Here is a 13,760-nt window from a genome sequence, read left to right on the forward strand (position 1 = left end):
TGAACTCCCTTTTTGAAGCTATCGTCGTGCATGTTCACAATGCCTGTTTAAATGTGATGTGGAAGTCAAGCAGCTACTGTATTACCTGTATTTGCTGTATGCCAAGGGGACACACAAGGGCTTGCTTGGAAGGCCAGAAAGATCACTGTCTTTCAGGATAAGTGAGACCCAGAGTCTGAAGTGTTGACTAAGGCTGTGCTAGGCTATGCTTTGGTTTTGTAGCTGTCTGGAACACGGCACAATGAAAGCCAAATGTGCATGTTCAGATGTACATAATAATTCTTCCAAATTTGCAGACAGTTTTAGTTCTGTTGCTGAAGAGTTCACAAGAGCAAAATCCAGATTAGAGATTTAACAATTAAAATCCTCTCTGCATTTATTTAAAAAAAAGAAGAGGAGGCCTATTTGAAGGAGTATAATTGACCAAAACTTATAGGTGGACTGCAGAAATAAACAGAAGTATGATTTTATGAACGTTATTTTTCCTTTACTACTCCTGCCTGTTACTGTTCCTTATTATGCACAGTGTATACAAGGGAGGCCTATATTTTTTTGGTTTTGACTGCAGAATAGTATCTGTTGCTTGGCTTCTTGCTTAGAAAATATATCTTGGTATAAAAGAAATGCCAATTTGAAGAGGCTTTGGCAGACTGCAGGGCATTTTACAAGCTGACATCAGATTACAGATGGTGATATTACTGATAGCAGGAGCCTCCCATGTCAACTGTGGCAGCTGGTTGCCCAGCCTCCAGCATCCTGCAGTGTACAGAGTGCCTCTCTTTCCCTTTGAACACATACCTGAGTGTAAGGTCCTCTTCCTCTGAGCTCTACTTTCATTTCTATTGGATTCACAAGCAATAAGCTGTCTTCAGCTGCCTTTACTGCTCTTCTGCCAGAGTCTCTGAGATTCATCATCTCTTTCTTTTACAGGATGGGATGAAAGGAAAACGAGTAAAGCCAGACTTCGTTACTCTGAAATGTTCCATGTTTTGAGAGATTTCATTTAATTTAATCCCCAAATTACCTAATTGAACACATAGTTGGTGTTCCCATCATTCTTATTTTTAAGTGTTTACATCATGAAACTAAGGTTACAGAAAGCATTGTTTATAGTAAAGGAAGGAAACTACGTGCCATTTTAAGACAAGAGCAGGCTGGAGCTTCAGAAGGGTGGAGCGGAGGAGGGTCGATCCATGGAAATAACTGGGTGAGGAATGGGTGCTAATGTTTGGGTAAGAGCAGGAGCTGCAGCCTCCTTCATGGACGTCACAATCTACTCCCTTGTAGTTGTGGAAAAATAAGGCAGAATCTGATTGTTTTAAAACAAAAACTTTGGTAGGAAGTCACCAAAAAAAAGCAAACAAAAATATCCATCTCAGTGTTTCAGTCTTTGTTGTGATGAAAGAGGATAGAAGAGCAGAAATGGCTTGTTTGTGGCTTTTTAAGTTAAAGGCTGGTACTAAGTTGGGAGCTGTTATAAACATTGTGAGGACAGAGAACAGACCAGTGGCATACAGAGTTGTTACATTTTTTTTTAATCCAATTTTATATCTGGAAAAAATGACCTAGCAAATCCGTATGAATTCACTCAGGGAAAATTAATCCAAAGGAACTCGTGTTCAATAGAAAAGAGAAACCTGGGAAAGGGAACATAAAAACCATAATCAAAGAGGGACAGTGGTCAGAAAATTGTTCTATGCTTGTAATACGATATGTTGACATGAACAAGAAAGCCAAGTGTGGATTTTGGTCTGTTTGCCTAGAGGCAGCATGTCACTACGCAGGAAGGTTGTAATCCCTCCCTGCATGAGACCAGCATGACTCCATCTGGAATACAGCTTTCTGTTGTGGGCATCTCCTGGTCACAAGGCTGTTAGTACATATTAAGGGGTTTGGAATAAGCACGGGCAAGAAGTGGCTGTAAAGTTGGATGGACAAAAAAAAAAAAAAGAAAGAGTAAAATTAGCTCAATTGTGTAGAATTTATATGCTTTGACTGTTTGCCTTCATAGGAGAGAAAGTTGAGAAGGGAAGGAATAGCTTAGGATATTGTGGAGTGGCAAAATGGAGGACCCAAGGAATGATGATGAGCAAGTTGAAATTTGGCTGGAATATCAAGCAAAACATAGCTGTAATGAGTTCTCTTCAGCTATCTGATATTCCTAAAATGGATGCAGTGGAGATTCAGGAGACTCAAATTTGTGTATCTACGATACACAGGAATGCGCATCTTTTGTTTAAAAGGCTGTTCTGCGAGTTTTAAGGAAATTAAGCTTAAATTCCAGGCTTTTAAAAAGTGCTTGTAAGAATGCCATTTTTTAAGAACTATGAACAGTGCTATTGGGCACATAAGTTCATATATGACATTGCAGATTCAACCCATAATAGTTCAGTGATTCCCATGACAATTACACACCTTGAACAGTCCCTGTGATTTCTAGACATACTCATTTACTTACCACTAGATGTCCTTTCAGTAGCTACTCTGCAATACTCAGTGTGTAGCACAAATGTTGTATTTATAAAGATCAATAACCAATTAAAGGGTGTGGAGTGACCTCACCATATTGATTTTGAGTATGAAAATAATTTTTCAGAGAATTAGGTATTAGGGATAGAGACTATTCATCAGTGATTTATTCCCTCTTTGGTGATCGTTACAGGTTAGTACCTCGAAGCATATGGCCAATTCATCTTCGTTAAATTGTTTAAGCAAAGGCCTGGTTCTTTTCCAAATTTAGATCTGGTTGTTGAGATAGATTGTTCTAGTATTCAGTTTAAGTCAGTGTGGTGGATACCCTCCCTCATTCTTAGAAATGTTTTCCTTTGGCTTCAGAACAATTCTTCTGTCTACTTGGTTTACAGTCTTTGTATCTCTGTTATCAGTTGACAGTGGTTCTATTAATAGCCCCGGTCACCCCAGGCCATATGCATTTAGTCATTTTCCATTTTTCTGATAGGCACTTCAAAATGGCTTGCGGCAATAATGTTCCAGTCCCACTAGGTTTCTTGTATAAAGCAGCGTGGATCTGAACCACTGCTTAGACGGAGAGGCATCCAACTGCTACAGGAAAGCTGTGCTGGCCATTTGGCCCTGATGAAAATTTGCCTTGGGTGGAGCTCCTGTGGGAGTGGAGTGGCACTTAGTGGCTGTGACCACTTGAGCTTGCTGAGCCTCTGTCTTGGCCATGTTCCACCTTGGTTAATTGTTGCCTCTCTTCCTTTACCACTCTTGACAATACAACCTTTAGTGCCTCTTCTCACTTTTTCCACTGGCGGAAAAATGGTGGTCTTGCTCCACTTCAAAACAGACTCTTTTGTCGATTGTTTAAATTTTTCCCTTCTAGTGCAGGTATTAATTCTGTAAATAAATGTAAAAAGAATAGCACCTTGTTCTTTTAGCACCTCAGATCCTTTCTGAGAGACGGCTAACTTAAGCTTCCCGTCACCTGTAAGGAAAACCAGTTACGCCAATGTAGATAGACCAATAGTTACAACTAGGGCTTAGAGCTCCTCGTTGTTCAGTTCTTAGTGACTAAACTTGTATCAGTAGGCCACTCAAACTTTCCTTCAATGTACCGTCCGCTAACGTTAATCCTTTTAGCCATGAGCATTCCTAATATATGATAACATGTTGTTGAGTACAGTCTTAGGTGGCAAATGTAGAGACCTAAATATGGAGCAATTTTTTGATTATTCAAGACATGGGGGTATTTTAAGTCCTTCATTATGTAATTTGTATGAAAAGTAATATAATTCAATAGCTTGTTATTTTTCCCATCTGGACATTTTATGCATGCACAAATGTGTGTTTTGCGTTTATGCACACATGCACATATGCAGAGAAATGCAAACACACAAAACCCAGCATCATCCCAACAATCTCCCTTGCAGTATAATTTTGACTCTTTGTGTTTGTTTCAGACTTCAGTGCCTTCTCTGTATTTACTTCCAGCTTCATTTCATTTTGAAAGCTGAAAATCTGATACCTTTATGGATGACTAAATAAGGAATATAGGGAGTCATAGATTAACACTGTGAATAAATATAAAATTTACAGAAACTTTGAATATATTTAAATTGTAATCCAGATCATTCCAAAATTAGTGACAGCCAAGTATGGGGACAAGTTGTTTGACCTGCCTTAGACTAAAGTTATATATGGATTTTAAACTGAATTACAGTAGAGTCTGAGAAATTTGTCTACAAATGTTAGTTCATCTGCTTCCACGCAGAACTTAAGACTTCAGGAAACAGGCCTGTAATGGACTTTCCTGAGTAAAGAACCAGCCATGCCTAAACTCAGGGGTCATTTGTCTAATGTTTTCCTAAATTTGCAATGTGAGTGATTCCACACCTTCCTTGGCAATTCCTAATATCCAAGCTGGAGCTCTCTGACTGCAGTTTAAGCCCTTCTTTTGGAGAAGAACAATTTCTTGTGGCACCTCAGCTTTTACAGCCATGAAGGTATCCCATGTTTCCCTCAGTCCTTTCTTCTTTAGACAAACCAGCCCTGCCCTGCTCCTTTGTTTTTCCTGCAAGGGCTATATTTTCTTTAATCGTTCTTGTCGCTCTGCTTGTCTTTTTTCAAGATTAATCTAGGGTATGTGCAATCCATCCTACCATTTTACAGCAAATGATTGATAACTTCTCTCAGCTTATGGTTTCCTAAATAAGCTTGGACTCCCAAAAAGATTCTTCAGTTTACTTATGAAAACATTATGAGACAGTAGGAATAGCCATTTTAAAGTTACGAAGACATGTAATAGCTATTCTTTCTATCCATATGTCCACCTTGTAGAAGGTAATTAATTTAGTGTAACATGGCAACATATCCTTGACAGATCTGTTGATTTCTACTTACTACCTGTAAGTGTTTACAAATAAGTTGTTTGATATTTTTGTCCAGTATTTGTCTGGGGATTGAAGCTCAGCTTAGTGGTCCTGATATCTTTGGTTTTCTCTCCCCATGCTTTCTAAAGATAAGCTCCATGTTTGTCCTCTTTGCATCTTTCAAAATCCCCCCTTTCCATCGTGATTTCTCATTGACTAATAGCTAGTACAGCAGAATATGCTTCAGCTCGCTCTCAGAATACACTGCAATGAGTCTCACCAGGTGCAACTAAACTTGTCCAAGCACCTGAGGTGCTAACCTTGTTGCTAGTGTTTAGTGGCAGTATCTGCCTGATCCTAGCTGACGGAAGCAAAAAGAGGCAATATACACTTAAACTTTTTTTTTTGCATTATCTGTTAGTCCCTCTTTGCTGAGTAGCAGAAAACTTTTCCCAACCTTGTATGTTTGAAGGACTTCCAGTATGCTTTTCATAGTCTTTGCTTTCTTGCTACATCTTATGCTATACATTGGTTTTTTTGTTTCTCCTTATACACTTGTGCTTTATTTCATTCATTTTTAAAAATATTTTCTGAGCTTCCAGTCATTGAAGAACTGAGGATTTTAAGATGGTCTTTGTTTGTATTGCTCACTCTTCACTGCCACTGAGATAGTTTCCACTTATCTGCTTCATAGTGGTTTGCTGAAAGAACATCCAGCTCCTCCTTCCCTTAGATATCTGTTCTCTGAGATTTTTCCTTCCAGTTCTCCAGGAGCACTGAAGTCTCCTTTCTTTGGGTTCATTGTCTTCATGTTGCTGTGCCTTGGATTGCTGCTGCTGAAGAACCATTCCAGGATTTCCCAGCCACTTTCACCAAGCTGCCCTTCCACCTTCTAACCCATTTATCCCCTTCAATTAAATCTTTTATATAGAATTCTTTTCAGTTCTGGCAGCATAGCACACACTGTGTGGTTTCTGTCTGTCTTCTGATTTAGCATTTATATTAGTGGATCATTTCCTTTTACTCATTTGTGTGTTTGGTGTGATCCAATCCCCACCAATGTTTATCTTTAATGGAAATTGGATTTATCCCCTTTAAGAAGAAAGCAACAAAGGACTCCTCCCAGCTGGCCTGATTTTTCCTCAATTACTTGTAGTCTGTTCCAGCTTTCTTCTACTACTGTGTCCATGGTTGTTGATCTCCTAGCTCAATAACATACATGGACTTTTTATTACTTTGATTCAGATTCCTTAGATTCATTCATTAAATTCTTTAGACTAGGCTGTACAGGACAGACTGTTATTATAGTATTTGAGTGGTGCTGCAGTTCCCGCTGCATAGCTTACAGACCTGTTTCTGATGTGACGTGCATGTCTCCAGTGACACAGAAAATTACAGTTGTGATACAAGAAATTAAAACTTGAGATGGATAAGGAAGCAAAGAACGATCTTGCTTTCAGTGCATTATCTGCACTGTAATGCTATTGAACACTGCTGTATGAGTGCTGCTTACCTGAACCAAAGCTCCTGGTCTGAGGATCCAAGATTCTACTGCAGTGCATGTACCAGGACTCTCAGGCATCCCTTTTTCCCCCACTGTCTCTCCTGAACATTTCCATTTTCCCAGAGTTTTCTTTTCAAAATCTCTCAGCTACAGCTTTGTTCTGGATTGACAAGTTCCGCTTTTGGGGTTTAAATATGTTGTTTAGATGTTACTTTACATAAGCAAGGAAAATTTTTCCACAAGGTTTAACTGATTTTGAAACTAAAGTCATATGTTTGATTTCATTGTTACAATTATGGCCTATGCTGGTTACATTTCCATGGGAAAATTTCTTCTTTCATTTGTTAGCTGGTTCCAGTAGCCTGAAGCTTTCCCTTAAACTTAAACCATAGTCTCATTGAATCACAGGAGGGTTGAAGTTGGAAGGGACCTCTGGAGGTCATCTGGTTCCACACACCTGCTCAAGCAGGGCCACCGAGAGCTGGTTTCCTAGGGCCATGTCCAGACAGCTTCTGACTGTCTCCAAGGATGGAGACTCCACAACATCCCTGGGCAACCTCTGCCAGCGTTTGGTCACTCTCACAGTGAAAAAAATGTTTCCTGCTGATCAGGCAGAACCTCCTGTGTTTCAGTTTGTGACCATTGCCTCTGATCCTGCCACTGGACACCACTGAAAAGGGCTGGCTTCATCTTCTTTACACCCTTCCTTCAGGTATTTATACACACTGATGAGATCCCCCCTTGAGCTTTCTCTTCTCTAGGCTGAACAGCCCCAGCTCTCTCAGCTTTAACTCATAGGAGAGATGCTCCAGTGCCTTTGTCATCTTTGTATCTTTTCATTGGACTCACCAGGTCCTTTGTACTGGATATATTTAGAACAGATATAGGAAAAGTAAAATAAAATATTTGAATTACTGATAAAAATTGAGAGGCTACGTTGAGAACAGGATAAAATGCCTAAATCAACAGTCATGGAATTATACTTCCTTGACTCCGTCTCTTCACTCCCACCAGTCTTTTCTTGGTATGATGTATATATTGATTTCCATTATGGAAATAGTGAGAAGCTTTCAAATTATCCTCAAGCCTCTAGTTTGTGATGAAACCTGTATTCTGAGTTACAAATATAATAGGGTTTAAGCTGTGGTTTTCTGCTTAACTAGGGTTGAAGCTGATGCCTTGAGTTGAGAAGTCCCCAACATATTTGAATATTTTAACAATTACAAGTTTGTTTTTTAAAGACATATTCTGCTGATTTAGAGCACTCCTAGTCCTGTCCTCTGAAAATGAATGCTTGAATGATTTCTTTCTTGAAAAAGCAATAAGAACTTCTTATTTTTGAAAACATACAGAATGTCTTTAGGGTATCTATTACTGTAGTTCAGTCATGGCTTATTAGATTGTCGATAAGCATTTGGCTTGTTTAGGTTTCTTAGGGCAGCATATTCAGTGGCTTGCACTGAGAAGGAAACTTCATGGGCATAGTGGGTAACAGGTTCGTTTGTGTCTGTGGCTGTATGGAGCTGTCATATTCAAATTACTACAGCAGTCAGAGTGTTTCAGCCAAAAAGGAACTGTTCATGAAAGAAATGTTTTTTACTCTCTACTGCTCTATAATTTTACCATCTTCATAACAATATAGCAATTGAAAAAAGGAAAAAGAGATCTGCTGCTTAAGTCTGACATAAGTAAATCTCTGAAGGAAGACCTGCTGTCTGCAAGTCATTATTTAACCAAGTGCTAAAATACTGCATCAGTGGAATTTTAGTGGAAGTGTCAAGACTTCAAGCAAGCTACATGCATATATTCATTCCTGAGATCCTGCAGAACTCATTTTTTGAGAAACAGCTGCACATTGACTCTCCTCCACATTACCTGTTCTCAAACAGTGGATTATTTTGAATAGATTTTTTTGACATTTTGAATTGCCAGAAAGACCATTTCATTGTGTTGTATTGCTTATACCAATGCTTCACTTTTTTTCTTTTCCCGTTGTTTCCTTGGGACTCCATTCATTCCCTCTAGCAAACACCTGAGGCTGTTTTGTGCTTTATGGCCTCTTGGATAACCTGGAGATCTCTCTGACCATTGGGAGACCTTTGCTGAGTCTTGAAGGAGGACTGTATCTCCTCTTTATGCCTTGTTGTGAGAGGACGGACCTCCTTGTGCTAGCTAGTTTTCTCTTTAGTTTCCTGCAAACAAGATGGGGTTTGTAAGAGAAGGAGAGTAGCTGATTTACTTCAGAATAAGCCTATACTCAGGAAAAACAAAAGGACTCTTAAATTGTTTGAATTCCTGACACCTTTGAAGATCAAGAGAACCTTCTAGTGCAACACTGTGTTAAGTGTTAATTCTGAGACTGGCTCTAAATTCCATACCTATTTTTTTGAGTAATGGCAAATAAAGGGACCTTAGTTATAAATGTTTCATATCTTGTCTGATACTCCTTGGGTACTTATGCCATGTGTTGTGGGTTGTTTGTATTGTCAGACCTCACAATGTCAGAGCCATTAGGCTGAGTCAGTCACCTGCACAAAGAGGGCTGGACTCTATAGACTTTGTGCTGCTTTCAGGAAATACACCATTGTTATGATTCTTCTTGCAGAACTTCCTCTTGTGATTCTGGATCTATATCTTATATGGCTTTTCTATTGCTGGATGCCATTCAAGCGAACATCCCTCTAGGAGTCAATGTTTCTCCTGATCTAAGCAAGACTGATTAGAAAACCAGGGAGCTGGCGATGACAAGTGACATGAGGGGAATTTTTTGAGTGGTAGATTTCTCCTGAAGGCATTTGGCACTGGAAGAGTTCCACTGTTTTCAGTGATAGTGGAGGTACACTGAACCAGACAACATGGTCACAGACACACACAGTGGCTGGTTTTGTAGGTGTTCCCGCAAACCACAGCTGACATATTGGTCCAATGCTAGGGGAAGTCCCAGAGTACTTTGAGCCATTAAGTGTGGATCTTCATCTTTCTCCAGCTTGCTTAGTCATTTTTAATCATTCTGATTTGGTAGGCTTTTCTGCTCGGTTGCATTTGGTTAGCTTACATGATAAATCTCATGTAGCATCACTGTAAATAAATATAGGCGTGTGGCAGGGAAGAAACTGGGCCCATCTAATCCAGTAGACTGATATGTGCATTGTCTTTTGCATTCAGTGATGTTAATCTTGCTTGTGCACTGTGCTTGCTCAATCCTCGCTCCGCAGCAAAGAATTTCCTCGGCCCAGCCTGGTACCAGCTGTTGAAATACCCTCATAGTCCCCAATGGATCAAATTCTATTATCCTACGCTAAAATGAATGGACTTTCATTGACCTCATTTTCTTGAGTTAAATTGTGTTTGGATGTTGGAGACTGAGAAAGAAATTAGTATAAGTTTAGCTCCACGTTAACCCAAGTTTTCCATGGATATGGAAATAAGATTGGTTTTCATCATAGGAAAGATGGCATTTTTACTTCAGAAGTTGCTGGCAATTGCAGTGACCGTAGAAGGTACTAGCAGTAATGTGCTAGTCACTGCTGCAGTGAATGGGAGGTAGGAACGCATTCCCTCAGGCATGAACTTTGGCTTGGTTTACACTTGTTCTCAGCTTCATGAGTGATTACCATCTCTGAGAGGAAGCATGTTCCTTTACTGTCAAGAAAATGATTTACTTCCTTATTTTTAAACACAGATATGTTTTAAAGGAAAGACAATACCTCTTATCCAACAGAATGAGGAATTTAGCTTGGCATAATATAATTGCATAGGGCTTTGAAGACAAATAGTTTTAGGCTAGAGAACAGTGTGGGAGACTTCTAGTTTCTCTTCTCAGTTTGCTACCACCTCACTGCTGGGTTACAGCACAGGGTGAAGCTCTTTGCAGAGAACTCTGAAACAACACAGATGTTAAAGCGGGTCTCTGTAGCAATAAGCAGAGTGGCTATGCCACTTTGTGGGTAAGCCCGTGTGAATTAGTCCTTCTGAGAGGCACAGCTTACTAGAGTTCGTGCCTTGACATCCCTATACAACTACACTTTTTTCAGGGTCCTGTTAGCTCCGTGTAGCAGCATAAGACACTGTGCACCCATACCCAACACCCTTAGAGCTAGCTCAAAGATCTCAGCACTATACAATATCATGTCCAGTGCAGACATACCTCTCTGGTGCTTGCCAGACCAGGTAACTCCGTTTTTTTTGTGTCTGTGCAATTATATTGGCCAAAGGAGACCTCAGAATGAGACTTGTGGTCCATGGAGATGGAAAGCTGCAAGTGTAGGCTCAGACCAAGCCAGAACATGTTTCAGTGCTTATAGAGCCACCCTCATTTAGTGTTCCTTGTCATTTATCACATCATCAGGCAAAACTCTGCAAGCTGTCCTTAGATGGTTTGCCAGATAGCAGCATGGATGGAGATGGGTGAGAACCATATGACAGTATCATCATAGCTCCTTTGAAGACAACTCTTTCAGAGTAGTGTGAATATAGTCAGAAATTATTTCTGATGAGACTTTCAGGAAGGCAAACCCATTAATATCTTGACTTAAGAGCCTGCCATTCAGATGTAAATCTAAAACACTACTTCCTTTCTAAGACTTTTTAAAAATAATTTGGATTACCATTTAGCTTTCAGACTTTGTAGTACTTTTATAGAGTCAGTTCATTGAGTTCTGAAATGCTGTCTCATATGCCTCACTAGCAAGCATGCTGGTTGCTGGAACCCTGAGAAGTTCATGAAATGCAGTGTGGAGGCTAAACATGGGGGAGAGGAAATGTGGAGGTTGCAAAGATGTGTCAAGAGTAGGCCAAATGTTATTATTTCAAATTGTACTTACCAGCACTTTTTACTATTTTCCTTTCAACTGGAATCCATAGCTAATATGAAGTCATGTGTAAAGATAGGTTTACAGGTCGTAGTCTAGCTGGGTGGGTGGAGGGGGTAGGAAGGTGCAGGGTAGGCTGGAGGGTAAAGAATAAAGATTAATAGCTAGATCCTTAACTGGCTTCCATCATCTACTTACTAGATTTTCATATAAATGTTGTGTTGCTTCTATCATCCACTCACAGATGTGTTTTATTGTCTACTTTCAAGAGTTTTATTTTTAAAAACTCTCTTTCTGGCTCTGTTCCCCAAAGTCCTGCTAATGGTTGGGCCACTGAAACTGTGAGGCCATTGCCAGTCATGCGCATCAGTATTGTCTGATTGGGTTTTTGTATTGCTCCCTCTGCGCTTCCGTATGTGTCTGTTGTTTCCTCTCTTATACTGGTTATATGCATGCTCTGTCAGTGAGTGACCAGGTTTTTATTCTGTGGTGGCAACTGTGTTTCCATTTCTAATAGCCCTAAAGGTCCACTGGAACGACTTAACCCAGGGACAAGAGGATACCAAGACATGGAAGATGGGAAGGCTAAGTGGCCTGAGTGTTTTCTGCAATTAATTTTTTTTTTAAATATTTTATATAGGTTTTGATATATTCAGTTTAAATTTTGTTTACTGATAGCATTTTATTGACTTTTTTGAATGTACTTAAGGCATGTGGTGAGGGTTTTTTTTTGCATACTGTGCTTGGACTTTAAAAGGCATATAAAATGAGCAAATGACATCTAAATTAAATATTAGCAGTAAAAAACCCACCTTGCTAGACTTCAGGTAGGCAACCCTGGTTAACGTAGTTACTGCTTCAGAAAATGTGTGCCAATGACTGGAAACTCTTATGTCATGCTACACTCAGTGGTGACATCTCCGAGTAGCAGCCTGAGCCATTTGCTCAGTGTTGACATGGAGGAAAGGACATTATCACGTGACTGGCAGACCCTGTTTCTCAGGATTCGTTTAATAATTGTTTTTCCACATTCTGAACAGTCCTCACAGTCTTGGAAAAGACTAGAATCTCTTCAGATCATGCCTTTCAGTCTTCCTTGTTGTATAACTTCCAAAACAGTTTGGGATATCTTTGAATGCTGACCATGGACAAGAGGGGGCCCTTCCTTCCTTTTCTCCCTGTCCGTTTGGTTGCCAATATTGCTGCTGCTCCAGCATCTGCTGTCAGAAACACCTGTCAGGGTGCTGTGAGGGCTGGCTGCTCCCTAAGGGATGGAGGGTCCTCGTGGTGTCCATCAGGGCCCATGCTACCACCATAGTCAGGAGCAGGGTAGCTGCAGGGCTCAGGGACAGCCCCAGCGCTGGGCATCAGGCACCTCCCTGGGGACCAGCCAGTGCCACACTCTCTCTATCTTGCCTCTATATCCTGGGCACGTCTTGTCCCCCTCCACCATTTCTGGACTACGACTTCCTCTCTGAACACAATGCAAAGACTGTTGAACAAATCTCGTATCCTCCTCATTGTGTAACCCTTGTCTCGCAGGCCTTCCTGACACCACTGGCGTTTGTGCCCTGCAGAAATCATAGCTAGTCATTTCTCTTTCTCGCCCATTTCTCTGAATGAGCAACTTGCTCTGCCACCTCAGTGGGCATCTCAATGCCTGGCTTTTTCCCATTAAGGCCATGTAATTGTAATAATCCTTGCATGTCAAGTCTTTATACTTATCAACCCTCTCTCTGCTTTCCGTAGTTTTGACTCTTTCTCCTACAGCCGTTGCTCATTATCCTCACATTGCCCTTTATGGATGAAATACCCTTCCTGAAGTCAGGCTCAGGTCACCCACCAGTTCCTCCTGCACAAAAATATTCTTAGTTATAAGCAGAGCTATGGGTGGCTGGGAGGCTTAGAGAAGTATGAAAGTAAAAAAATAGACCGATGATTTAGTCAAACACAAAAGTTTATGATATGTCACATGATTTATATTGCTGAATCTGTGCAAGACACCTTTCTAAGTTGTGACTAGATATCATTTAGATACTTGGAAATCATAAAACATGAGATGGGAGCTGGTGTCTGCAAAGCTTACCTCGTTTGGTATATGATTAGTCCTACAGTTTGCCTCAATGGATTACTCTGAAGGGCTTGTTTTCATTTAATTGTATTTGGTCTAGTATCTTTTTTATGTTATTGGAAAGAAAATCCCAAGTGATTAACACAGATGCTTTTCTGCTTTATCTAATGTAGCAGTAACATATTAGTCAGTACTCTGAACATTCCCCACCATGTAATGAAATAATTTTTTTAGATGAAGCACAGCAGATTTCCCTTTATAAATCCAGTTTTAATTTGATTATCTACATGATTGCACCAAAAATTATAATGCAACTGACATTTTCTAAAACCTTGACATCTATATGAGTAGAAGTGGAAGCAGAATGCAGATCAGTAAACTAAATTAAATGCTTGCTAAGAGAAGTTAAAACAGACTTTAAAAATTCCTTCAAAGAAGCTCATAATTTCTTTTCTGAAAGTTCGATGCTATATAATGGTCTTGCCATAAATCCACATGGATTTACCATGTCCCTAAAAGTCCATTGAAATCCCTTCAATACA

General features: G+C 40.0%; 1 protein-coding gene across 6 annotated transcripts in view; it reads left to right on the forward strand.

Moving 5' to 3' along the window:
- Window positions 1–13,760, forward strand: part of AHRR (aryl hydrocarbon receptor repressor) — an 88,632-nt gene that overhangs the window by 26,130 nt on the left and 48,742 nt on the right. The window lies entirely within an intron of this gene.

This window comes from Falco punctatus, assembly GCF_963210335.1.
Source record: "Falco punctatus genome assembly, chromosome: 3".
Classification (NCBI taxonomy): domain Eukaryota; kingdom Metazoa; phylum Chordata; class Aves; order Falconiformes; family Falconidae; genus Falco; species Falco punctatus.